This window comes from Hyaena hyaena, unplaced genomic scaffold (genome assembly GCF_003009895.1).
Source record: "Hyaena hyaena isolate Hyena2069 unplaced genomic scaffold, ASM300989v1 scaffold_47, whole genome shotgun sequence".
Lineage (NCBI taxonomy): Eukaryota > Metazoa > Chordata > Mammalia > Carnivora > Hyaenidae > Hyaena > Hyaena hyaena.
The window spans coordinates 3,290,349-3,318,226 of record NW_024080679.1 but is presented as its reverse complement, the minus strand read 5'-3'; the positions used below and the strand labels follow the sequence as shown (position 1 = coordinate 3,318,226).

The 27,878-nt window shown below is 48.3% G+C and overlaps 2 long non-coding RNA genes across 2 annotated transcripts; both read right to left on the bottom strand.

The window, feature by feature from the left end:
• Positions 1-764: 764 nt before the first annotated feature.
• LOC120230766 lies at positions 765-22,129 on the bottom strand. The gene is made up of 4 exons (XR_005528156.1): positions 21,814-22,129; positions 12,115-12,224; positions 4,321-4,538; positions 765-1,507 (listed from the first exon to the last, which is right to left on the bottom strand). It is a non-coding gene; the product is annotated as an uncharacterized LOC120230766 (long non-coding RNA).
• A 3,861-nt stretch (positions 22,130-25,990) lies between these two features.
• Positions 25,991-26,853, bottom strand: LOC120230759. Its single transcript, XR_005528155.1, has 3 exons — positions 26,710-26,853; positions 26,354-26,543; positions 25,991-26,202 (listed from the first exon to the last, which is right to left on the bottom strand). It is a non-coding gene; the product is annotated as an uncharacterized LOC120230759 (long non-coding RNA).
• Positions 26,854-27,878: the final 1,025 nt, after the last annotated feature.

The window sequence follows — 27,878 nt, the reverse complement described above, 5'->3', positions numbered from 1 at the left end:
TGAATTACCTCCTAGTGCTGACCAGGAAGTTCCATGTTAGGAGGTTAAAGGTCATGTTCCTGGGAGTTGGGGGATGGGGAATGAGACTGCGGTTAAATCAGGTATTAAGTCTTGGCACAAGTGACTCCATTTTTAATATGCTGTCTCCTTTTTAACAGAGATAAAATTCCCATACAATGAAGTTAATCTTCCATGTATATTCACGGAGTTTTAACAAAGGCGTGTACCCATGTAACCTGAATTCTCATTCCCCCGGAAAGTTCTTTCATGTTTCCCCCTGGTCAGTGTCCACTCCTGTGCCCTCCCCCCATCCCCCAGTAACTGCTGCTCTGAATTTTTTCCACCATAGGTTAGTTTCGCCTGTTCTTCAATCTCATAGAAATGGAACCATGTGATTTATTACGATGACTTTTTAAATTCTAGCTGGCATCTACACTGCCCTAGAACCATAAAACCCATTAAGCCAATGGGTGGGAAGCCATAGGTCATCACAAATGAAAAGTACAATAGTTTAATATCCAAATAGTGTCCCCCCATTTCATATATAACATGAAAATATCCACTTTTCAAATAGACACAGTCACCTTGTAGGATGTTCGAGCCGGTCATTTACATGCAACTATCATCTTGAACTTACAGGCTGAGGTCCAGGCACGTTTGGCTGCAGTCGGTTGTCAGTGCCTCCAGATGGAGAGGGTGGTCTGGACTGCTTCCCAGCTCCCTGGCCCCCTTCCTCATTAATGCATCCTAAGCGGTGGGGGTGGAAGAGAGGAGTTTTATCAATCAGGGCAAGTTAATGCTGTAACCAGGAACCCCCAGGAGGGGCTTACTGTGATAAAGACTCATTCTCCTTATGTAGGTAAGAGGTGACACTCTGCTCCAGAAGTCGCCCAGGAACCCAGGCACCGCCCCTCGTGGGTCCGCCATCCCCTGGGGCATCTCCAGGCAGAGGCTGGAGGGCTGCAGGAAGGCCAGGTCTGGAAGGGGCATATCCCCACTTGCCCACTGCAAGGGAGGCAGGGAAATCTCTGGCGGGAACCAGAGGAAAGGTGGAGGAGTCTGGGAATAAGAAGCCGAACACTGCCCTAGTGTATCTTCGGCCTCCAGCATCCCTTTGTAGAGGGAATTTCCCCATGGAATGGCGGCCTTGCTGCCATTTGCCAAGCTCAGTTGACTGTCTTAGGACAGTACTGCTGGCATGCACCACAGATCTCTACATCAGCCTAATGAGGCCAGAATCAGTGGGCCCAAGCTGCACAGGAGGAAACAGACTGAGAGGGAAAGAGACTTGCAGAGTGGTGAGCTGAGCCCAGACTGGCTGCAAGCCGCCATTCAGCCGCTGCGCTCTCCTGCCCATCTGCCTCCCCCTCCACCAAACCTCCTCTCCGAGGGAAGAGCCAATACACTCTTTTCCACTAAGATGTAAATGACTGATAAGACCAAACTCTTGACCCCTTCCAGAAGTATTTTCATTTTAAGCAATTCCAAAGGTGACGCTTGGCTTAACCTACAAGGAATAAAGATAGAAATGATGGCATTTAGGCATTGGCAAACTGAGTAGAGGAGGGGTTTTGAGGGCAGGGGCCAGCTTCAGACCATAAAATTCATTGTGTACAATGTGTTCACTCCCCTGAAAAGCCAGCCTGTTCTCAGGAACAGCCCTAACTCCAGGCCCTCAAAGGAAGCCACGCTGTCTCCACCTGCATGCAGGACAGAGCTCTCTCCACCCTCAAAAGCAAATGCATATTTTCCAGATACCTTCCGGGCAAGGCAAACATCCCTTTGTCCAACAGAGTTGAAGGGCCATGGGGGACCAGAGACTGAGGGCTGCTTTCTCAATCCCCAAGAATGGTCTGATGAAGCACCAGGATGTCGTTATATTTTTTAAAGAGTTTCTCTCTGATAAAAAGTTTCTTATAACATATTTAATATTACTTGTGAAAGAAAGTTTGGGTTTGGCCCTTGCTGTATTAGCTATTTAGCTTACAAATTCTAAGGGCTCCTCGGCCAGTAGGCCTTCCCACTCTTCCCCCCCAACCTCCAACCCTTCCCCCTCGGTCCCCCCCTCTCTTGCCTTCTTTGCGGTCTGTGTTGACTTAGAAGATCCTTGCTTGTTCATCAGTCGAGATTATCAGGGGGACATGCCCTCCCCAATGTAATGAGTGTTTAAACAAAAGTCAGGCCTTTGAACCCTGGACTCCAGTTAAAAAGTAACAGGCTGGTGACTGGATCGATAAGAGACAAATATTAGCTGTGGAAGCTGGAGAGCCACGGCATTGGGAAATACCCAACGCTGGGGACATGGGAAGGGAGATGGCCATACCCAATGTGAGGGTCTGGGATACCCAAGGACCCCAGGGACCTGGGCCAGTCATTTTCTTGCTCTACACATGAAACACTGAAGCCACCAGCCTTTAAGTTAGCTTCCAGACCTCCCTGCGTTGGGATGGCTGAATTATCCTTCTAGAATGTGTCCTCTATTTCTCTCCCCTTCCCAGCCCACCTGCCCTCTTGTTAGCCTGCCTCCAGCAAAGCTCTGACCATATCGCTCTGCTATGTGCAAAATTTCCACCAGTTCCCACTGTACTCCTGCCTGGTGCTCAGGCCATCCGGGGTATTTGGGCAATAGGACAGCAGGTCTCCGCGTGGCCGCTTCTCCTAATCTTTCCCCAGTCTTCATTCTTCCTCGTTGTACAGCGTTCAACGCTAGCAACCCTTTCTTCTTTCTTTCAATGCTCCTTGATTTCCATGACCTTTCACCTTCCTGATTATTCTCTCCCTCTCCAACTGTTCCTACTAGTTTTTCTCCTCCCCTAAATGATGCTCCCTAATCATTTATTCTTGGTTCTCTTTCTCTCCCCGATCCAATCCACCTACTTTCCCTCTTCCTCCTCCTCTGACGGCATAAAGTCATAGAAAGGGGTCCAGGCTGGAGATATCAACGTAAGTGCCATCAGCATGTCTATGCAATTTAAAACCCCTCAGAGCCTTTGTAAAGAGGGTCCCAGGATACGAAGGTGAGACCATCAGGAATGGAGTGGCCAGAGGTGGGAGGAAAAGCGGGAGCTGGTGGGGTTCCAGAAACAGGGAGAGGAGAACTTACTTATGAAGGTGGGGAGACCGTGTCAGTTACAGCCAGTCCTGACTTACTGTGGTTCAACCTACTGATTTTTTTTTAACCTTACGATGGTGCAAAGGGGTCAGGCATTCAGCAGAAACCATTCTTGGAAGTTTGAAAATCGATCATGCCCTGACCAGTGACATGCGGTGGCCTCTCTGGTGACCACTCTCTGGGTGGGGGGTGGGCAGCGACCTGGCTCCCAGTCAGCCAGTGAGCACGATGGTCAATGACCGACACACAGACAACCATCTGTGTCCACAGAGCGTCCTGTTGTTCACCCTCAGTGCCGGGGTCAGTGCTTCACACGAGATCATCAACACCTGATTCTCAAACTGCAGGCTCGTGTCAGTGTTTGGAGCACGGGTAAGGGAGGCCAGGCCAAGCTCTGATGTTCCGTAGCTCAGGGGGAGTCATACATTTTTGACTTAATGATATTCTCAACTCCCAATGGGTTTATCAGAACGTAACCCCATCGTGAGTCTAGAAGATCCACAAGATGTGACTGAGGCGTGACCACTGGAAGTGGCCATCAGGGTGTCACCGGTGATCTCGACAGCAGAAGTTCTGACAGGATCAGGGGCAAACGCCTGACGAGAGTTGGGGCTGGGCGAAAGGGGGAGGGGTGGAGGACAGCAGGACCACCCTTACCAGCTCAAGGGTGCAAACACCCTCACCTCCACCTTCCCAGCCTCGGAAACTTCTCTCCCAGTAACGACAGTAACCGCCTGACTGCACACCTCGCCCCGTTCCCGGTTCCCAATCCAGTTCACACACAGCCCAGTGCTGGTCACCGCATCCCCTGCAGAAATCCTTCATCGGCCGCCAATGCTCACCCAGGACAATCTCAACTCCTCAGCCAAGCACTCGAAGTTCAGGCTCCAGACTTGCATTCCCTTCCTGCTCCTCTCTGCAATCGCAGAGAGAGTCTCCCCACCCGCCCCCGGCACCCCTCCCTCTAGCCTTTGTCCACACTGTTCTCCTACTAGGAGTGACCTTCACGAACATCCAGCTCTACCGAACCTCAGAGCCCATCTCCGATGTCGCTTCATTCACAAAGCTTTTCCTAGTGCCCCCAGCACACGCAGTTCCATCCTTCCTGGTCCCTTTCTGCCTCTTGTGGTTGGTTGTGTGATGGTCTCCTTCCTACACATCACCATAAGCAACCAGGAAGCGTAGGGTTTCATCCACGTTCTTCGTACCTTGGATGCTCAAGAAAGCTGGACTTAAAGGAGCCGGATGGGGATCTGGGGAATGGGGCGAACTTCCGGTCACAGTGGGCTTGGAGGTTGTCTGGATTTCGGTTTGGAGAATGTTCACGGTCTCCTGCCTCTGTCCACCGCCGAATAACAGTCAAATGTTGGCCAGGTTGATGAACATCTTCTGCCTCATGACCCTGAAGAGGAACCGAGTTGATTGCCTGAAAGAAAAAGGCATTGGGGGTCTCTGGCAAGAGAACAGGAGAGGAAACCAGGAGACAGTCAGCAAAAGACTGAAACCAGAAACCGATCGGCAAAGAGTGTCCTGCCACCTTGGCCTCTGGTTGCCTAAAACCATAGGAAATGAACACGTTGCCTTTTCACTCTGCTTCCCATCCTTCAGACATGATCTCGAAGGCTTATCATAGAAGCAACACTGGGTGTGGTTCTCAAGAGATGGCCATTTCCCTGGTGGCCTCCAGGCCCCCCAGTCACACTGGGCTGTCTAAGCAGAGGTGCTCGTAAGTGCCTTCTGCTGGCTTCTCAACAGTCTCCTTTGGGTGCTGACCAAGGGCATGGGTAAGACACCCTTGTGTTTGTGTTTGGAAAAGGAGGGGAGGCCTACTTTGCCTTTGGGTGGGAGAATGAGAAGCTTCAGATGAAAAGAACAGCCTCCAGAACGATCATAAAATGTTAGGAATTCACAAACTGACTTCCCTAAGATCCCATGACTTCCCTGAGCTCCGGCACCCAGAATGTATGGAAACAAACATGGCAAAATGGGGACAGGTGGGCCATAACTTGATTACTCATGAATTTTACTTGGCCTTCCCAGGATTTTCTTAAAAGGAACAGTTCATGCAAAAATCAGGTTTCCCACTTTCTCTTAAAAAATTAGAAAGCCTGTCTATGAAAACTTAGAAGGCCTGTTGATGAACAGACGGGAGCTGAATAGAAGCCGAAACCTTCCAGTTGGCCACACCCCCTTACTGTACTGCGTCGGGCCCACTTTAATTCATTACCTGTTAGCTGCCCAGCCAAACATGAGTTTACAACCTTTGCACGTGGTCATAGGCAATTTGGATCAAAGAGAGATTTGGACTTAAAGTATCTAATAAGTATCCCATTTTTCTTTACTTAGAATGTGACTGTTCTCCTTCCTTGTCACCATGAATCCCAAAGGCCTGTGTGCTTTAACTCGTGGATGCTGGGAATCAGACCTCTCACAACTCTGGGCCTCCTCACCCTCTCCACATCTAATAACTTGGTTGGGACCTGCCAAAGTGTTTGTCCCACTTTCCTGCCCTGGAGTTCTTGGCCTTTATCAAGTCCGGAGGGGAGGGTCTGGTAGAGTATCCTTTCCTTTTCATATTATACGTGTAGAGTTTTCTTTTGGGGGAGAACAAGGAAAAGAGAAACTCAGGAGTGAAGCCTTTGGCTCATCCTCCCCAGTCTTGGAAAGTTCTTCTATTAAAGATGTGCCAATGCCCCAGAAATGCTCCCTGTTTTTCAAAACCCTATTCAAATAAATGGAGAATGGAAGAGTCTAGCTCTTTGAAACACATTCTTCCCAGGCCCTACGCTTCCCACCCTGGGGACAGCCTACCCAATTACAGTCCAGAGCCCAAGGAGGAGGAACCAAAGAGCCATGAGAAATTAATTTTACAAACCCTACCACAAACATCACGGAGTGGTGGAGAATGTCACAGAGAATAAGAAAGACCGTTTCCCTGCAAAAACATCATGCATTCAGTCATTCATTCAAGAAATACTAATTGGTCATTATTTGTACCAAACCTTTGCCCTTAGGATTTTCATTGGGTGGCAAGGCAAAGGATAAAGCCAATAATCAGAGCAAAAGGTGCTATAGATCCACAATCCAAAACTCTTGGGGCCAGATGTATTTTGGAATGTAGATTTTTGTAACAGATATTTTAGAAAAGTACCGTGTTATATATCCCATATATTACGTAGCACTGCGGGGGACCAGTGTTTGGGACCAGAGTCCCGGGCAGCTTGCTGTCATCATACCTTTTAATATTTCTACAGCCACACATACGAATACCTACACTAAGTGCAATAAATAAAGACTATAAAAAGCCTCGTGTCAGTTCAAGTCAGGTTTTTGCCATTGAACAAGATTTTTGCCCCCCCCCCACTCCCCCCTGCCGAGATTGTTTTCACATTTATAAAGACTGAATTCGGCAATGGCAAAAACGGGCTCAAGCCCCTGCCTGGAGGCGCATCCAAAAGTCAGGTAAGGAAGGTTTCCTGGAAGAGAGACTGCTTGAGTTGAAATCTGAAGGATCCACTGGTCAAGAGGAAGAACTTCGCAGCACCCACCAGGACAGCCATCTGGGACGATGGCGGCCACAGGGCAGCCAGGGCTGCCGCAGGGGACCCTGGGTCAGGGTCGTGCTGCCAAGCTGGGCGATGCAGGAGCAACCGGGACCAGGTGGTGCGGACAAAAGCCAAGAGCCTCCCACAAAGTGGACCCCTATGGACTCCATTTACAGTTGCACTCTTTCCAGAATATTCTTATTTGTGTTCAAGTTTGAGACCCACTAATTTATCTGAGACACCCCATTTGCCAGGCTATGTTCTAAGCTGCTTTCGAAATACATTTTGGGGCGCCTGGGTGGTTCAGTCAGTTAAGCATCCAGCTTCGGTTCGGGTCATGATCTCACCGTTGGCCGGTTTGATCCCTGCCTCGGGCTCTGTGCTGACAGCTCAGATCCTAGAGCCTGCTTTGGATTCTGTGTCTCCGTCTCTCTCTGCCCCTTCCCCACTCACACTCTGTCACACTCTCAAAAATAAGCATAGGGGGGAAAAATAACACATTTTAAAAATTTATTTATTCTGAGAATGAGAGTGCATGCACATGAACAGAGGAGGGGCAGAGAAAGGAGAAAATCCCAAGCAGACTCTGAGCCAGCAGCACAGAGCCTGATGCAGGGCTCAAACCTACGAACCTCGAGATCGTGAGACCTGGGCTGAAATCAAGAGTCAGATGCTTAACCAACTGAGGCACCCAGGAGCCCCTAGAAATTAAATATTTAATCCTGCTTTTCTAGGCAGGTGCATCATTCTCATTTTTCAGAGGGGAAAAAAGGCGATGATCGGATTAAGAAAAATCTCATCTAAAGTCACAGGGCTTGTATTATGAGATAGACCAGAACTCTGGTTCCAGAGTTTGCGCCTCTAACTAGAATGGAATCCTGCCTTTGCACTGATGGAGACGTGTGTCCAAGCTACGTGCCCCCTCACCCCCCACCCCCCCACCCCCGGTCCCCTGCAGCCTCAGCAGACCTAAGGCTTTGGCCACCTGGAGCACTGAGGAAGCAGGTCACGCCAGGTTTCCCCCCCACACACACATGGGGACCCAACCGTGCACAGGGAGGGGCTCAAGGAAGGAAGGAAGGGAGCTCTGGTCTTTCACCCCTGGGGGCTGGAAGCCACAGACAGAAGCTGACCAGTTTGCAATAAGCCTTTTGGCCTTGGGGTTCAAAGCCCATGTTGCCCTGCTTTTTATCTGTGTTATCCATGTCTGTTCCAATAGCTTGTTTGAGGAGATGGAGCCAGAAAGCTGGAAGAGGGGGATTGGAGCCAGCTGACTGGACAGTCCACCCTGGCAAGCCGTTTGCCCTCTTGTGTCAATTCCAAAAGGCAGGGTTTGGAAATAAAGTCAACAGAGAGCTTTCCTTCATCTGCACATAAACAGGCGTCGGGCAGTGTTTGGAGAGAGTTAGGCAATGCCGAAGGGGGTTGGGTCAGGAGAAAAGTCAACTTGGACTTTTAAGTCTCTGAAGCCAGCTTGGGCCTCTGTGCTTCCACCAGCATACCTACAGCTCACACCAAAAAGAAATGCTCCAGGCTTGTGTGTGTTCCCCCACCCACACACCCACCCACCCACCATGGAATCACCATGGGCCTCAGAGAATGTTCTGGAACATTCTGCCTTCTCCCCTTACACTGGGTGTCTGTCATCGCTGTACAAACCGTCGCCAGGCAACCTCTTTTTGACGGTCCCAGGCTTCTTGTTCAAGGACAACTGCTCTCTAGCTTAAGCCAATTCTGAGCTGACTGGAAGCACACAGAGCACAATAAAAATAGCCAGATGCCATGGGTAGGCATAGCAACCATCTACTCAGAGGGGTTTTGAAACAGAGAAGGAACATTAGAAATGATGTGATCCAAACTCCTCTGCTCTGCAGGTGACAGGGAGGCTCCTTGCCCAAAGCATCCAGTTTGCAAATGACGGCACTCAAGCAGAGCCTGCTCACCCGAAGCCCAGACAGAGCCCACCACGCTATTCGGCCTCTTACGTGTCTTCAAAGCTTTCTAGTTCACATTCTCAGCCATCCATTTGGCCTCTTATCGGTTCTTTCCGGGAGTATTTTCTGGTACCAAGTGATGGGCCAGGACCTGGGAACAAACCAGTAACAAGATTCATCTGTTCCTTCAATGGGCTTCCAAGCGAATCCTTCATGGCTTCTCCTTCCTTCCTCCCCCTTCCCTTCAGAAATGACACTGTGTGCGGGTCGGCCCTAAGGAGTCAAAACGGAATCTCTGTGGCTGAGGTGCAGACGTTAGTAGTTTAAAAATCTCCCCAAGTGAGGGGCACCTGGGTGGCTTAGTCGGTTAAGCGTCCGACTTTCGCTTAGGTCATGATCTCGCGGTTCGTGGGTTCGAGCCCCGCGTCGGGCTCTGTGCTGACTGCCAGCTCAGAGCCTGCAGCCTGTTTCAGAGTCTGTGACTCCCTCTCTCTCTGACCCTCCCCTGCTCACGCTGTCTCTCTCTCTCCTAGAAATAAATAAAACATTAAAAATATTTAAAAAAAAAATCTCCCCAAGTGAATCGGATTATGTAGTAGCAAAAGCTGAGAGGCATAAGCTGAGGGCACAGCTGTGGAAGTTACAGACGCCAGGTCTACCTGACTGGGCTCTTCAGACCCTCTCTCCTGCTGCAGAGAGGACAGCAAAGGTGACTGAGCACTGTCACACTGTCACTCTCCCTCACCTGTTACCTGTGCAAAAAGGCCAATGGAGCCTCTCCAGCGAAAGCCTCCAGGGTCTGAGGCCACAATAGAGAGAGACAGAGAGGGAGACTTCCTATCATAAGCAGCCCTAAAGGAAAAGAAACAAATGGGCTGGAAAGGTAGCTGGAGTTTGACATGTCCACCTAGCAGACAGGGCAGGGCCAGATCTTGGTACTTGCTTTTTCCTTAAAGGCAACTGAGCTACAGTTCTGTTGAATTGCTTCAGGAAATTGATTTGTGATGTGGGGTCAGAAGATACCAGGCAGCTTCCTGTAATGTTGCCGAGAGACTTCACAAGAGTCAAAGGTACAAAGTAAATTAGCAAAGGAATGGGGTTCTCTCCCGCTGAACGCAATCTGTCATTCCAAATGACTCATGCACTGTCAAGAAAGACTAAAAATATTCAAGCATGACATTTGCATCTATTAAATCGTCATTTTGTCGCACATCGCTGGAAACTCGATCTTCTGAAGGTTACTGGCAATTATCTGCTTCTGCTTCTGGGTGTTTGTGACTTCAGAATGAACTCCGGCATGAGGCTCCATGCTCCTCAGAACAAATCAAGTCACTCGTTGATTTATCAGCAGCATCTGTGAGATTCAAGTATCGTTACGATAGTTGGGAGAGTGCCTGGTATCGCCTTTAGCCTGACCCAGGGAGAGGCAGGAGAGCCAGGTGATCTGAGCCCTGAGTGGGCTGCTGTATTCTGAGCTCTGAAAAGCAGCTGACTTTTCTTTGCTTCTCCTCAAACAGGCATCAGGTTTTCTTTCCGGTGCTTACAGTGAGTCAGGTTTTCCTGTGGCTTCTCGAATGGTGTCATCCCAACAGATCAGTGAATTCAGAGACCCTCATTCTATAAATCAAACCTATAGTGTTTCTCACTCTGGCCTATTGCATGAGCAAAGGCTGGGCTGTCATGGACCATCACCCTCTTTCAAAAGGGCGGCTAAGCAACATGGGGCAGAGGAGCCAGAACTCAACCTCAGAGGAAACCCACAGTTAGATTCCTGCCCCTGAAGAGGCAGAGGGAGAAGAAAGCCCCTAAAATGATGAGAGCAAGGCAGCTGGAAGAAAGGGCCCGTCAGAAGGACCCAGGACTCCATCTTTCCCAGCCCTCTTACACCGACTAAAGGGACTGCCTCCCAAATCCCACAGTGAGACAAGTTCGGGTCACCAGCAAGGGGGAGAAGTCCGGCTTTGGGGCACTCAGCTGCCCAAAGAGTTTGAATTCTAAGGACAATGGCCTTCAAGAGGCGAGGGCTGTGTTTGGGTTAAGAAAATTCTGGAGATGTGCCCTGGAGAATTTCCTTGCAGGTTGACTCAAACCAAACATGCAGCTCCAGACTGGGGCAGGGAGCCACCTGGCAGCATCGTTGGGACCTATAGCAGGTGAACGGAGCCAGGGACCTATTTCAACAAATCACAATCCACCCTTCCCCCAGAATGCATGGCGTCTAGAAGGAGTCCTTGGAGAAGTCTCATGGGGAATGAGCATAATGTCCCTCCAAACTCACCGCTTGCAGCTGGCCTGTATATCATCTCCCTGTGCTCTCCCTTGAGACCAACTTGGGCAGTTTGCAAAGTTCCGTTATTGAACTATATCCAGTTCTCTGTACAACTTCAACTCCTTTAACATCTCACAATATTCTATTACTCAGCCAAAGAGTCAAGAGTCTCTCTGCGCACTGATACAAAGTGACCTCGAAGACACATTATGAAATAAAAAAGCAAGGTTCAGAACACTAGATATTATGGCCCCACTGTATGTGTATGTAAAGGGTGGCTAAGCTATACATACATGTGTCTATGTTCATGGTCAACGCGAGAAGCTAGTAACAATGGTGTCTTGGGAATGGGGTGTGGGGTCCCTCTTTCAATGAAGGCTTCTCTGAGTGGTTCAAAGCAGCCACCCAGTTAGAGGTAAGAGCCTCCCCTATGTTGGGAAAGGAGAGAAAGGCCAAATTAAATGTGTCTTTACATCCGTTTAGCAAAAGTAAGTAATGACCAGAATAGTGAGGAAATGGACATCACCAACTTGGGGGACACAGCAGAGAAAGGGGGCATTGGTGCCAGCCAAGGGAAAGCACATGTTACCATGTTCTAAGACAAAGTTGGTAGCCATGCATCGCCAGCTTCTAAAGATGACAGCTTACAATAAGAAGTGCTAGTGATGTAATATCCTTAAACCAAAGGGAAAACCCAAAAGCCTACGGAAAAGGGGAGAAGTAGAGAAACGCTTTTATCTATCAGGCAGATTTTGCTCACATACTCACGCACAAATCCTCGGCCATATGCCATCTCATCCAAACATCACGGCTACTTTGTATACAAGGACACTTGGGTCTGAGAGCTGCCTTAGTCATGTCACACAGCCAGTAAGTGGAGAGCAGAGAACCAGACTCAGGATTCCGTCCTTCTAATTCTGAGGGGGATGCTTCCTTTCACACACATTCCTGGAAGTCACGTGCACTGAAGGGAACAGGGAGCCACTGGATGCTGTGTAAATACACATGACCCCCCTCCCCATGTGAATGCACTCCATCTAGCCCCCCACCAACTGCTGCATGCTGCCTCTTATAATTCCAGTTTTGAGCCATACGGATATAATACCAACCCCACGTAGTGTCAGAAGTCTTACCAGATTTGCTATCTGATCCTTTCCCATTCTGTTTTATTGCTGGAACAATGCTCAATTAGTCCGCTTTGAAGAGTCCTAGTGAACGAATGAGTCCAGCATCAGCCAAGATGCTAGAACTTACCAGAGGCCTCTGGAGATGAAGACTTAGCTGAGAGGTTTCTACCTCTCCCCAAACCCCAGGCATCTCTCGTTCTCCTCCTGACCATCTCCACAAGCAGCTTCTGGGATGTCCTGCCAGACAGATAAAGACATAGTAAACTCTTTGCCCTGTTTCTACTGAAATTGAAATAGGTTATACACACAGCCCAGTATTTTTACTTAATAAAACTTTTAAGAACAATAGATCTGAGACTGATTCACAGGTTTCCTTAAAAAAAAATTCTGACTTTATTTTAATGGCTGCAGAATATTTCTCTCTGAATATACCTTCTGTTATTCGACAGAAAGACTAGGGTCTTTCTAGTCAATATTTGGTACATTTTTAATCTTTTGCTGTATGAACGATACTATAATTTTGCACACATCTGTAGGAGAAATTCCTAAAAGCAGGCTGTGTGTCAAAAGATATGGTCGTTTGTAACACTGATAATTTGCTTTGCAATCTGTACTGGTCTATAAGCTCACCAGCAGATGAGGCTGCCTCTTCCCCCTACCCTTGCCAACACTGTATAAAGCTAGTAGATTGCTTTCTCCCTCCCTCCCTCTCCCCCCAAAGAGAATCTTAAGCTTTCTCCACACTCAGCGCAGAGCCTGACACAGCGCTCAATCCCATGGCCCTGGGATCATGACTAGAGGTGAAATGAAGAGTCAGACGCTCAGTTGACGGAGCCGCCATGTGCCCTGAGCTAGTACATTTTTCTACAGTGGGCAAGCAGCAAGAGGGTTGCCAGCGTGGGACGGTTAGGTTGTGCATGGTGTCTCATGGCAGCTTCTGGTGTCTGTAGAGAAGCTTCAAGATGCTGGGAGTTGCCCAGGAGAAATGTGGCTGCCACAAGAGACATTAGAAGCTCTGAGACCAGCTCTACCCACCTCTCAATCCTGCCAGGGTGAAGCCAACAGAAATGCCCCATAACCCACAATAACCTTAGAGTTGATGCCAAGATATGTTTGCATCTTGTCAAGGGAAAGTCAAATCCAAGCACGTGAATGAATCTCAAGTACTCTTAGGCAATGGCCCAGGTTTGCTGATCTTCATGCTCAGGTAGCCTCCTGACTGTCTAGCATACAGCACGTGAGGTACCAGTAATAATTACTTCTCTACTGGCAGGCATCTGGTTTCTCCAAAATGATTGTGAGGTCTGAAAGAGGAAGCCTCCATCTTTGCCTCCCCCCTCGCCTCACTACAGACTGCAAAGGGGGTTTGATATATTGGAGCCCCTGTAATGGCCTCTGACCCCTGTCTGCTAGTCAGCAAAGACAGGCTTTTCTTTTTTTTTTTTTTTTTTTTTTAATGTTTTATTTATTTCTAGGAGAGAGAGAGACAGCGTGAGCAGGGGAGGGTCAGAGAGAGAGGGAGTCACAGANTAGGAGAGAGAGAGAGAGAGACAGCGGAGCAGGGGAGGGTCAGAGAGAGAGGGAGTCACAGACTGAAACAGCCTCCAGGCTCTGAGCTGGCAGTCAGCACAGAGCCCGACGCGGGGCTCGAACCCACGAACCGCGAGATCATGACCTAAGCGAAAGTCGGACGCTTAACCGACTAAGCCACCCAGGCGCCCCAAGACAGGCTTTTGTTGAACTTTCTGAAGACAAGGCTGGCTGTTACCCTCGTTCAGTGTCAGGCCATTTTCTAGCCACGTTCACTCAGCTTCCTTGCAGCTTAGATACCAGTGTGATGTGTCAGGGGCCAAAACTGCCCCCTCCCCCCCAGGGCTGTCTGGCCCTCCTGAGGGACAGGTGAGGCTATGGCTTGTCTTCCCAACAGAGAATGACCAGAGGACAGACCATTGTCTGAAAACAGCTAAGGGATCCTGATGCATCTTGATCTTGCCTGTGACAGCTCCTCCCTGCCCCACCTGGCTGGAAACATACAGCCACTCCAAGGGACTGACATCGTGAAAGGAGAAGGGAAGGAAGGGAAGCTAGGAGGAGAGGATGGGCAACACAATATACTTGCCACGGAGTAACTGAATCAGAAAAGCCCAAAGCCTAATATTGGGGCTTCAGGAGGCTTACATCAACCAGTCTGAGTGTCACCACTGAAAAAAACGGAGGCCAGGCAAGTGGGGGAAACTCCTCACAAAGCAAAATGTTTACCACCCAGAGAGGATCTCCAGAGATCTGGGATGCGTCATAGCAAAGGTTATAGTATTGTCATAGAAATCGACTTCTCTGCCTTATGATGAGTGGCTGAAACATTCTTCTTCCCCCTTAAATTGTGCTAGGACACCAACCCAATGGATGAATACAGACACAAAAGGTTTATGGAAGGTTCTGGATACTTTTCCCAATCAAGCCAAACTTAGCGGTACTCAGATGAGCCTCCCTTGGGAGCACGTGCCTTGGCACATAGGGCCCCAGGGGGAGTCTTGTGGATACCTTCCAACATGATAATCATTAACGACAAAATACACTTTAAGTCCTATCAACTAGGAAGAACACCTTTCAGGACAATTTCGATTATTGTTGAAGGAGCGTGATGGTGTAAGGAAGAAAGCCCATACCATGTGTTATTAACACAGCAACACGTGATGCTCTACTCCCACGTGCTAGCTCTTACAAGCCAGCTAGGTCCCAAATCCTTTTTCATTAAAAAAAATATATTTTGGCTTCTATTTCTATTATTGGCAATTTTATCACTGGGCTTTCCTTGCTGTGCGTGTCAGGCTCAAATTCCAACAATGGGCTAATAGCCCCCAAACTCTAGCATCATTCCAGACCCAATAAGCATTATTTTGACCTTTTAATAGAATCACAGATGCAGTCATCAGACATATATCTTTAAATATTTGAACAGAGTCCTCCACACAGGCAGAGCCCATAGATCAATATCAGACACTAAATGGCTAGTATATTGATGATATTGGTTATTAACATGTATAGTCTGGATACTATTTTATTCTCTTAGCAAGGGTTCTGATTTGTCTTCCAGTCAAGCTATTTTTTTTTTAAATATTTTTATTTATTTCTAAGAGAGAGACAGCGTGAGCAGGGGAGGGTCAGAGAGAGAGGGAGATACAGACTCTGAAATAGGCTCCAGGCTCTGAGCTGGCAGTCAGCACAGAGCCCGACGCGGGGCTCGAACCCACGAACTGCGAGATCATGACCTAAGCAAAAGTCGGACACTTAACCGACTAAGCCACCCAGGCGCCCCCCAGTCAAGCTATTTAAATGGCTTTCTGCAGTTGGCCAAGATATTTCCTGAATATCCCATCAGCAGAAATTGAGACCTTTGTGTAAATGTGTATGCCCCTCTTGAAGCTCCTCTTTCAATATGCAGAACCCTGAGGAAGGAGTAACATCATGTCCGAGTCCTAACACTCAACTTTATCTTCTGCTTAAAACTACTACTGTTGACTGGCTTCTATCTCCCACCAGACTCTACATTTCTTGAGAACAGAGACTATTTTTGTTTCATTCATGAGTATCTCTAGGGCTTAGCATGGGCTTAGCATTTGTGTTTCATTCATGAGTGTCTCTGTGGCTCTGCACACAGGAAGCATGCAATAACTATTGAATGAATAACACACCAACCCACTATACCAGATCCTTTTCCCTAGACTAGAAGTATAATGACCTCCTTTAAAAAAATAATAATAAAACCCACAGACCCCCTCCCCCACCCACATAACAGGTTAGACTTTTCACATCTATTGGTTAAGAAAATGCACAATGACCAAAGTTATGTCGTATTCAGTAGGTCATGAAAATAAATTTCTATTTCCTCAATCAGAAGAGCACCCACATATATTCAAAGGCTTGGTGTGCATGTGGATTTTCAGGCCTTTGCAGCCTCTGAGCCTTCCCACATCTGCGGCCTAGAAGGGATGATGTACTGAAGGCAGGAGAGAACTTTCAAAAGCCAGGGACTCAGGTTCTCCTAATTCACAATTTTGCCAGAAGAAAGTCCTGTTCCTAATGTTTGGTGGAAAGAGTGAAGCTCAAAAGGGGGTTAACAATGCAATCAATATCCGCAAAGGAAATGAACCCCCCTGAACACAACAGTTCTCATTCTAGGGACTGGTCACCATTAAAGTCTAGTGCTGATGCGTGGAAACAATCCCTGTCTTGGTGTATTCCAACTCTGGGGAGAAGAGGGAGGCCGGGAGCACAGGTGGGGATGTGGGCTGCAGGCCGAGGTCTCAGAGTCTGCAGCTCCCACGACTGGTGTTCAGATCTGTGGATCCTGGTTTTCTCTTCACTTTTGGTGCCCATCCCCACAAGCACATTTCAAGGCAGCTCAGAATGGGAGTTGGGCTGGCTGGTGTGGTCCTCTTGAAGCAGAGATCCCAAGAGACACCCATAAATGTCTATCCAACCGTGACACCAGCTCTTTTGGCCCCATCACGGCCATCCCTCAAGTGGGCTTCACCAGAGCCTCAAAACTTCCTCTCTGAACCTTCCCTGCACCTTTCTCCCCCCTAAGTGATCCTGTCTTGGGAAAATTAACACCGTTCAAAAGCTTCCTAGGTGAAAACAAAAATGAACAAAAAACACAAGAAAAACAAAAAACCCCAAAAGCTTCCCAGTGCTATTGGGACAAAGACGACCCCCACCCCACCCCCACCCGCCCCAGCATTTGCTCCCAAGTCTCATAGGGTAAGCATCCTGCCTAGCTTGTGTTCTCATCGTGTATCTTTTTCCACTGGATTTTCTCCAAGTGTTGAAGAATCTGGTCTGGATCACCCGGCAGAAGAACCAAGTGACACTCAGAGATCTTGGAAGGGAGGAGGTTTATTTTACACAAGTGGGCTCAGAGGTGATCTTTCTCCATAGGTCTGAGCCCAGAGTATTAGCCAAGGGAACAATTTATAGTCAGTTACTTCCGCATTCCTCAATCAGGGACAGGTGTTTCCTATTAGTCTCATCGGCCTTCTTACAGCAAATTTTCCCTGTCATTCCCCACTTTGATGCCCCTTTAAAAAGATCTAGTCTGTATTAGAGGGCGTCATCTTTAGCTTCTTCCACTGAAGGTGCCCTGCTCTTACTGGCTCCAAATGGGGCCCAGATTAGAGGCAATCAATACCAACAGAACATCCTATTCATAGGAGGAAGAGGAGTGAAAACAGGAACCGCTCGCTGTTTCCCCAGGTTTCTGGGGTAACCTCTGCCAACCCGATGGCAAAGAGTAAGGACAGTCAATCTTATCAGAACAGCGATTCTTCAAGCTTCTGCCGAGCATAGACCAATCAGCTTCTGGGGTGTGGCTGGAGCAGGGCTGAAGATCCTAAGAATCTAGGACTCTCTGAAAGGATACTTTGAGTGGGTTTGTCAGCATTGGGTCAGTCTTCCCAGTTTTGGGTCTCCTCATGATTGGCCCTCTTGACTCTGGAGTCGTGAACCCATGATATCGGTGACCCTGAGGACAGTAGGGATGGTCATAAGAACAGTGGGAAGCCCAGTCCACTGTAGTTTGAAAGGGTCTCTCTTCCATTCTTTGACCCAGATGGAGTCCCCTGGTGAGAGAGTGTACAGGGGATCCTAAAGAGACTGGGACCCTCTCTATAGTATATTGTAGTAACTTATTCAGGGTGGCCCCTAACGCTTGAAGTTGCTCTTATTCCCTTACCCCCTATGTGGTGTGGGTTCCCTGGGGGGGCTCCCTAGACATGGAGGGGACCTCCCATATATTAGTTCAAAGGGGGAGAAACCTTGAGTCCCTGGTGTGCAATGGGCACGGAGGAGGGCCAGGGCAACAGCTCTGGCCATGGAAGTCTGTTTCCTGACAGAACTTGGCTACGTTTCCCTTGAGGGTACAATTCATTCGCTCCACTTTCCCTGATCTTTGAGGCCGGTAAGCAGGGTGAAGCTTCCAAGTGATGCTGAGGGAGTTGGTTAAAGTTGGTATAATGTCCATCACCCAAATGCACATCCATTATCACTGTGGATGGTGGCCAGCAGGCCAAACCAGGGGACCATCTCTTTTAGGACGACTTTAGCTACCTCCCAGCTCCATTCTGTCCCGGTAGGGAAAGCTTCAACCCATCCAGATTATGTACAGACTATTACCAGGAGGTATCTAAACCCTCGATTTGGCTGGACATCTGTTAAGTCTATTTCTAGATCTTCAAAGGGGGTAGCTCCTACTCTCTGGACACCTGGCAGGGGTCGCAGCAAGGATCGGGTGTTATTCCTGGCATAAGACACACAACGTCCGCTTATTGCTCAACATAATGCTGGCAGCTGGCTGGTGTATTGCTTTTTGAGGAGGGCCTCCAATGCAGTGTTTCCTAGATGGGGGAGTTGATGGTATTAGCCAACTAGATGCCCTCCAAGGGCCACTGGGACTAAGATGCACCCATCTAGCAGTTTCCACTATCCTTCCTTGGTCTGAGTGGCCCCCTCCATTTCAGCCCATCTAATGAAAGTCAAAGTTTGGCCCCCTACTTTCATTTTGACTGTGGACTCATGGGGGCCAAGAAGGGAGCCCAGTCCTCCTCAATCTGAATCTATTCCTGCTAGCCCTAGGAGGTCTTTTCCGCAGGATTCTTTTACATATCGGCTGGGTTTCTGAGACATTCCCTGGCTGAGCCATTTTTCCAATGTCCTTTCTCCTTGCAGTAGGCGCATGGATCCCTTGCTAAGGGGGTCCTGGGCTTCCCCGCCTTTGGTGGTGGGGCCTCCTCCATCCTTTATAGTAGTTCTTTTCCCTTAAAGCAGTGGCGAGGAGGCTGACCTTTTCCCCTCATCCTTTTCTGGGCTTCCTTCAGCAGGGTCCTCCCTGTTCATGTAGACCTTGTTAGCAACCTCGATCTGGAAGTGGACTGCGTGAACCCCACCCATTTACCTCTTCACGCCCTCTTGAGCTCTCTTCAACTGCGTGATGTTCATCCCACCAAAACCCTTAAGTTTTGGGGGCTTCCTTCGGATATCTGAGGCGGCTTGGGCCACGAAAGAGGTGTTTACCATCTGTTGACTTTCTTGTGCCTCGGGATCAAACGGGGTGTGAATGCAGTAAGCCTCGTATAGCCGCGCATAATAATCCCCAGGGGATTCCCCTTGCTGCTGGGGGATTGAGGAGATCTCCATCATACTCAGAGGCTTCTAACCTCTGTTTGGATCCTCGGAGGAGAGCCTCTTGGTACCGGCAGATGTGGACTTATTCTTCTGTAGTGAAGTCCCACGTGGGACATCCTTCAGGTGCAGCAGTTCTAGCCCAGGCGCCAGGATCGGCAACCCCGGCAGCTGCGTGTTCCTCAAGGTATTGCCAAGCTCCTCTCAGAATTCTCCATCTCTCTTCAGTGTTAAAGTGCAGACCAGCTGTTGGCCATCTTCCCAAGTTGGTCGGTGGGTCTGGAAGAGGGACTCCATTAGGTCTATCATTGCCTGAGGTTTTTCAGAATATGATGGCGTGTTAGGTTTCCAGTTGAGGAGATCTGTAGTGGAGAAAGGCTGGTAATACATCATGGAGTGGCCAGGCTGGAAGGTTCCTTTTTTTTTTTTTTTTTTTTTTTTTTCCATTTTTTTTTTTGAGACAGAAAGAGAGCACGAGCAGGGTAAGGGCAGACAGAGAGAGAGAGAGACAGAATCCAAAGCAGGTTCCAGGCTCTGAGCTGTCAGCACAGAGCCCAATGTGGGGCTCGAATCCACGAACTCTGGGACCATGACCTGAGCTGAAGCTGGATGCTTAATTGACTGAGCCACCCAGGTGCCCTGGGAAGGTATCGGAAGCCTGCTCCGACAGGTCCAGGGGTCCCTGAAGGATGGACGGTGTCGGCGATAGAGAAAGAGAGACAGAGAGAGAGACAGAGTAAGAGAGCCCGGAGATTCTTTCTGATCACCAGGCAGGCATCTCTGACCTGTCGGTTTTGGTGTCTTGATTTAAAGGTTCAAAAGCAACATGGGGTCAGAGAAAGGAATTTTTACAATGGGAAGCCTTTTGCGATAACAAATTGCAGAATTAACCCAGTCATAGTTGAGTGAATATTACAACTAAAGAAAAAACTGGATGTTCTTAGTAAAAAATAAGATAAAATATGTTAAGTCATAAATAGTTAGGCCAGGAGTCATTCTGTTTGGTTCTTAAGAGGATGAATGTTTTTGAACTGGTTTGTTTGTGGAAACCTATTTGATGCTGAATGTGTGAACACCACGGGGGCCCTAAATATGTTAGCCTTTTGCTTTTGGGTTATGTGTTAGCTACTCTTCTCTATCCTCACCCCAGCTGCCAGTAGGGGAGGGTGTTTGTGGGATGTAGGCCTTGGGGAAGGGACTGCCATACATCACCAGTTAGAAGAAGGTGTAAGTGTTAACTTATTTGTTCCTTAACTCTAAATTAGGCTCTTTGTCTTGGGGCCAGGCTCAATTGTCTTTGACATGCAAGGCCCATAGGAAGAGGCTTTTTACAATCCCCCACAGAGCTTTTATCTAAAATCTCTTTTGCAAAGGCAGGAATATGCTTTTCCTTATGAGGTTTCTGTGTTTGGTATATTGTTCTGATATGGAATATTGTGAGGCCTGGTCAAAACCAGCAGGCTTATTTCCAACATGAGCCAGTAGCAGCAGAAAGTGATACCAGTTTTCGTTTCTTATGGCAGGAGCTGCAAACACTGCCATTTCCTTGCTGTGACTGCCATCCAGAGAGGCCGGTGCGGCTCCCAGCAGGAAGGTTCCATTTTCATCACGTCTCTCAGGTTTCCCTCATTCCAGCGTCCCGGCCAGCACACCAGTCTCTCATACCGGCATCTGGAGTGCACCTGCACCTAGCTGAGGGCGCAGTCTGGCTGCTGGTCTGGAGGAGAGAGGGTCTGTCGAGTCCGGAAGTGTCAGAGTATCGGGAGCCGGAGGGTCAGATGCCGACTGTCTCAGGGGAGCATATGGCGATGGCAAAGCGGCTCTTCCTCCGGATCACCGGTGGGAATTTGCAGAGGTCAGGACCTCTGTACCCTAGCCGGTCCCTGTTCTTTGCAGGTAAATCGGACCCCAGGTGGGAGGTTTTGGGCAATCTCTAACCAGGAGTTGGTATACGGGAACTGATCAGGGTAACCTGGCTTTCTGGTAACAACATGCCAGATGCAGCTTGGACCACTGGAACATCTAAGGTTCCCTCCGAGGGCCATCCTCACTGACAGGAAGTGAAGTCATTCCAGCTCACATAGGGTCCTTAATTTGCTGGTGGTCATCTTAATTCCATAGTCTCCTGAAAACCCCTACTCAAAATTCTTAATCATAGTTTCAAGAACTGTGGGTTTTTTCTGTCCCAACCCTATAATGTTCCTGTGAGGCGGTGTCACAAAGACAGACAAAGGGGTGGGGGTGTCCCCTCTAATGAGGAGGCCAGTCAGATGCCTGTCTGGCCGTGTCCTGAAGGAACTTAGGTGACACTTAGCCATAGCAGTCTCAGCTTTGTGACTTACGATCGGAAACTATCCCAATGCAACCATAGACTGTAGGCCGTTTACCATGGAATTGCAGATGGGCCCACCCAGACTCCGTAGGCTTTTGGGGACCTTAAGGGTGCCCACCCATGGAGTCACATAATCGAACCCGGCAGGCAAGCCAGACCGAGTCTCATATTCACACTCATGTACACACCAGAGGTTATTACATTCCCTCCCACAGAATTCCTACGGTTGAGACCACTGGGGTGTCTGGGGAGGGATCAGCTCCCCCTTCCAGCACTACGGGTGGATAGGACAGGACAGATTTAGGGCCCAGGCCTTACCAGTTTCCGACGTCAGTTCCAGGTCCTCACTTGCCAAGTCTCCTCAAGTCCGTCAGGAACGGCGGAGCAGGCCGGCCCGAGGCCACCGAGCTGGAGACTGTCGAAATTCAGGCAGGGCGCACTTTCTCCTTCGTGTTTCTTCATTCCGACACTGCCTCGCCGCTTTTCCAAACCGGTGGCAACAACGGGCCAGCGCGGTTGGGTTTCCCAGTCAGGGAACCAGATGTTGCAGAATCTGCCCTGGATCACCCGGCGGAAGAACCAAGGGGCACTCGGAGATCTTGGAAGGCAGGAGGTTTATTTTACACCGGCGAGCTCAGAGGAGATCATTCTCCAGAGGTCTCCACCCAGAGCATCAGCCGAGGGAACAATTTATAGCCTGTTACTTCCGCATTCGTCATCAATCGGGGACAGGTGTTTCCTATTAGTCCGGTCCGCCATCTTGCAACAGATTTTCCCTATCACAACCACATGCGCTCACCTTCTGGTCCCTCAGATGTTCCTACACGCTGTCCCCTGTATCTGGTATTTTTCAAGTCCCTGAGATTGCCTAGACAATTCCTATGCCTCCTTCAGCGGCTCATGCCAAACATGGCTTCCTGGACGAAACTTTTCATGGCCCCACTATGAGGTCAGGCCCCCCATTAGATCCCCCTAACACCCCTGACACTTAACACTGCAAGCGCGCTGAGCTGTCTGCCTCCCTTGGATCACGTTAAAGGTCCCCTAACTCCAGCTCTGACTGGCCCCCAGACTGCTGAGGGTCAAAGCCCTCTGCTTCCAATTGGAGTTCACCTCTGCTGGTGCTTGTAGCTTCACCGTGACCGCTAACATCAAGCCAACTGGCCTTTGTCTATACAGAGATCCTATTTTTTGACGTCTCGCTGCATCTGTGTTCTCAGCTTTGGTCGGGAGACCCTGTCTTCCTGCATCTGTTGCCTGGTTCAAGTCCTTGGAGCTCTGCTTCCAATCCTTCAAGCAATTAAAGAACAGCAAGGTAAAATCCAGAAGGCAAAATCCCGCCACCCCCCACCTCCCTACTCCTAGCCCACTCCCCACAGACCCACCACCAATTAAACTCTTTGTACCTTTTATAAAAGAAAAGAAAAGGTAAACTGTGTCCACCAAATACATACATATACAATATGCACATAAGTATTTATTCAGATCCTTTTTATTCATACCAAATGTATTCTGATATATTTTGGACTTGGGAGGCATGGCATTAGTCGTCATCCTTACCCCAATTGCTAGCCTTTTTCTTCTTCTGTTTAAATGCCTGCACATGTCGAGAAATGGGTACCCTCCTACACTGTTGGTGGGAATGTAAACTGGTGCAGTCCCTCTGGAAAACAGTGTGGAGGTTCCTCAAAAAATTAACAATAGAACTCCCCTATGACCCAGCAATAGCACTGCTAGGAATTTACCCAAGGGACACAGGAGTGCTGATGCATAGGGGCACATGGACCCCAATGTTCATAGCAGCACTCTCAACACTAGCCAAATCATGGAAAGAGCCTAAGTGTCCATCAACTGACAAATGGATCAAGATGTGGCTCATCTATACAATGGAATACTACATGGCAATGAGAAAGAATGAAATCTGGCCATGTGTAGCAACGTGGATGGAACTTGAGGGTGTTATGCTGAGAGAAATAAGTCAGGCAGAGAAGGACAGATATCATATGTTTTCACTTATAAGTGGAACAGGAGAAACTTAGCAGAGGACCATGGGGGAGGGGAAGGGGAAAAAATAGTTGGGGAGAGGAAGGAAGGCAAACCATGAGAGACTCTTGAATACTGAGAACAAACTGAGGGCTGATGGGGGTGGGGGAGAAAGGGAGGGGGGAGATGGGCATGGAGGAGGGCACTTGTTGGGAGGAGCACTGGGTGTTATATGGAATCCAACTTGACAATCAACCATAGAAGAAAATAAAAAAATAAATGTCTGCACAATATTACGTGATATAGCTATAATATTATGTTATTATATCACAGGGCCCCATTATTTACTTACCCAGTCTACCATAGATAATTAGTTTGCTTCAATATTTTGCTCTTACAAACAGTGCTGCAATGAATATTTTTCTATACATGTTTTCGTGTACTTTTGTGAATATATCTGTACAGTAAATTTGCAGTAACACAAGTACTGGGCCAAGAGGGAGGTACTTCCGATTTTAACAGATACTGTCAAATTACCCTTTATAAAGTAGGCCATTAACACTTCCAGCAACAGTGTTTGAGAGTTGGATGTTGACCAGCTTTTTAATTTTTTACTTAGGGGCTCACTGAGAATTGATACTTCATCTACATTCTACAATCAGGAGTGCAGTTACTCATGTTTTCATGGGCTTATTTTTCCTGTAAGCTCCATGTTCATATCCCTTCCTAATCTTCATGTTGAATAATTCAATCTTCAATGATTTAGAGGAATGCTCTGTAAACGGAAGAAATGGAACCATATTCTGTACTGCTTTTTTTTGTCTTTTGATTTTATTATTTTAATCATCTCATGTTAGAAATTCTTGATCTCAGGCTTTGTGTACTGCTAAGAATGCATTGCCGGGCCCCAGATTATATACATTTTTATAAATTTTTACAAGCCAGACAATTGCTGCAGGTTGTTGTAAAGGTTCAACGTAGGGTCTAGCACTCCTCAGCCCCCTTGGGACTGCTCAGCCCCCTTGGGACACCACAGCTTCGCTGGAATGCTGACAGCTGATCTTCCTTTTGATGGTGCTAGCTGGGGTTTTTCCCCTACTCACAAATTCAGCCAAAATAAGTCAGTCAGAGAAACACAGATATATGTTTTCACTCATATGTGGAACTTGAGAAACTTAACAGAAGACCATGGGGGAAGGGAAGGGGAAAAAATAGTTACAAGCAGAGAGGGAGGCAAACCATAAGAGACTCTTAAATACAGAGAACAAATGGAGGGTTGATGAGGGGTGCGGGGGAAAGGGGGAAATGGGTGATGGGCACTGAGGAGGGCACTTGCTGGGATGAGCACTGGGTGTTGTATGTAAGTGATGAATCACGGGAATCTACCCCCAAAACCAAGAGCACACTGTATACACTGTGTGTTAGCCAACTTGACAATAAATTATATTTTTAAAATACATAAATAAAAGTTAAAAAAATAGCCAATATACATGAGATTAAGTCAACTGATTTTTTTTTTTTTTTGCATTCCAAACTCTCACCTAGGTTATTACTTTCTCTTGCTCTTTACACAACCTGGATTGATGATACGATGAATCCTAAAGGCATCCTGATTTCAGAGATGCTAAAACATGAGGGAGAAAAGTGTGCTTCAATAGACAAAATGCAATTGTGTTGCAAAAATATGATAGCTTCGCAACCTATACTTTTCATTCAATGCTCTCCCCTCAACATACTTCATGTCAAGAAGTATCCATATCAACACTCTTAACAATAACCTTGGATTCCATTTATTTCCTTGTGTTCCATTGACTGAATTTATTATTCACCAAAACACTATTTTGAAGTAAGTCAGGGGCTTTCTTTTTTTCAGAATTATTAACAATGAGGCAAAGACCATCTTTACTGATAAATAATTGCACACAGCTTTTTTAATTTTTAAAAGACTTTGATACACACTGTGTTATTAATTTTTACTTTGATACCAAGAAAAATGGGTGGACATATTCCTTGCTTCTGAGATCTTAAGTGTTACATGCTGACCTTGCTCACTTTTATGGTGGGAATCACAAATTTTGTTATGTCTCTTGACAGTTTCTCTTTAGTTACAATTGCTCAATTTAGCAAAAAAAAAAAAAGAGAAAGAACAAAACAAAAAAACAAGCACAAGATACCCACATTTTAACATTTTAAATCAAATTTGAATTTCCAATAAATAATGTTTTGGATTCTCTGTCTCCCTCTCTCTCTGTCCCGCCTGCCACTCACACTCTCTCTGTCTCTCTCTCAAAAATAAACACTAAAAACTTTTAAGTTATTTTCTATGCAGAAGCATGAAAACAAAATAGAAGGACCCAAATATTATTTTTTGTCATTAGACCAAAAAATTTCTTTTTGTCACGGAGAAACAATCACAGTTACATACTTTCTCGCAAAGCAAAAACCACCAAGTGCTTTACAGAACCCAGAAAGGAAGACACTCAGAAGTAGATGAAGGGGTGTGATATTTTGTTGTATTTTGCTTCTGAGAGAGGTGCAAAACGATTGCCTATCCCGGGCCAAGTAAGCCAATGGAGGGCAACTAATTGGTTTCTGGGCCAGTTGACTGGGGACAGGGAAGGCTGGGCCAGAGCTAGGGAGGAGAGCCCAGCCCGGCTCCGGGCACTGTGGCTGCCACGGCTGTCCTGTGGACTTCTGATCCTGTCCAGGCTGGGATCCAGGAAGCTAGAGAAGGCAGGGAGAGATTGAGGAGGCTCCACACGGTGTCTGGGACTCCCGGGCTGTCCCTCCTAAAGGCCATAGGAGCTCTCTGAGCAACAGGAGGAGGAAGTACTGTGGTTGTAAAGGCATCAGCAGACAAGCACGGTGCCCCCACCTGATTAGTATTTCTTCTGTCATCTGGAACTTGTACTGGTCACTCGGGAGACTCAGGCAGAGGGGAATCCTCGGGGCTCAGGCCAACACCAAGCTTTGCCCTCTAGGCTGGCTCCAAACCTCAGACCCAAGGGTCTTTTCCTTAGCAAAGTGAGGAAGGCAATTTGCAGCAACTGGTGTCTAGGTCCCAGCTGCAGAGAAGGCAGGAGCCATTAAGGAACAGGCCTGTGGTCTCCCATGAGGATAAACCAATTCAATCCCCCGCCGCGCCTCCCCCAAGCCAACAGTGTCTTTCTCCTCTCAAGCCTTCTTGTAACACCTGCTTAATAACAGTCATAATATTTATCAACTGCATACTAAGTATTTTGTGTACATCGTCGCATTTAATCCTTGCCGTAGTCCGGGACGGTAGGTGGTGTTACCTGAACTTTACAGATTAGGAAATTTAGGCTCAAGTTCACTCACCGAGGAAAGGGCAGAAACAGGATTGAAATGTCAGGTTCTGTGGCTACAACCCCAGCCCCACCCCCACCGCTGCTTGTACATTTCTCAGAACACAGGCTCCTTTCCAGCTCCTCTACTGTCATTTTACTCCTGCTCCTTGGGCCTGTCCCCGCCCTCCCCTTCCCTCTCACTTACATACCAGGCGGACTATGAAAGAGCTACCTCCCAATCCTCCCATTATGCCCTGTGCCCACAGCGGGTGCTCAGCCCTGTGTGATCCCCACAAAGCCCTGTGCCTCCCAGGATCTCTTGTGCTCACATCAGGAGCACTCGAGTGGCCCTGTGTGTTACCCACAATCCCCCGTGCCTCCCATCACCCCCTGTGCTTAAGAACTCCGTCTCGGGTGTCACCCACAATCCCCTGTGCCTCCCACAATCCCCTGTGCTTATCCTCAGGAACTCAGCCCTGTGTGTTACCCACAATCCCCTGTGCCTCCCATCATCCCCTGTGTTCATCATCAGGAACTCAGCCTTGTGTGTCACCCACAATCCCGTGTCCCCCACAATCCCCTGTGCCCACCATTAGCCCATAACGTCTCCTAAGTGCTACCTTGGGTCCCGCAGCCCCCACGGCTGGCTGAATGAAGCCGTTCCCGCAGCCTGACGGCTGAGCAAGGCGCGGATCTGTGCTTGTGAACCGCACGACCTGCCTAAGCGCAGAACCAGGCGTTATGACCGCCTTCCTCCCGTGGAGGGCTGGCTGCGCCTTGGTCGGAGACCACTGCTCTGTCCCCGGAGCCCCATCTCTACCATTCTCGGCGGGGTTTGTGAGCATGTCCCCTCAAGCAGAATGAGTCAGCAGTTCTCAAGCCCTGTCTCTTGAACTCACCAGTGGGCTGCTTGAGGCCTTGCCCCGTTTCCGATGTGAGCACTCACAGGCGGTCTGTCTGCTGTGCTCAGGGGTCCGCTCCGGGCCCAGGACGGGGGCTCAGCGTAAACCCTCCCGGACCGAATTGACCGAATTTGTGTTGTAACCACACGGAGGCCCTGGCCTGACACTTCGACCTCAGGAGGTGATGGGG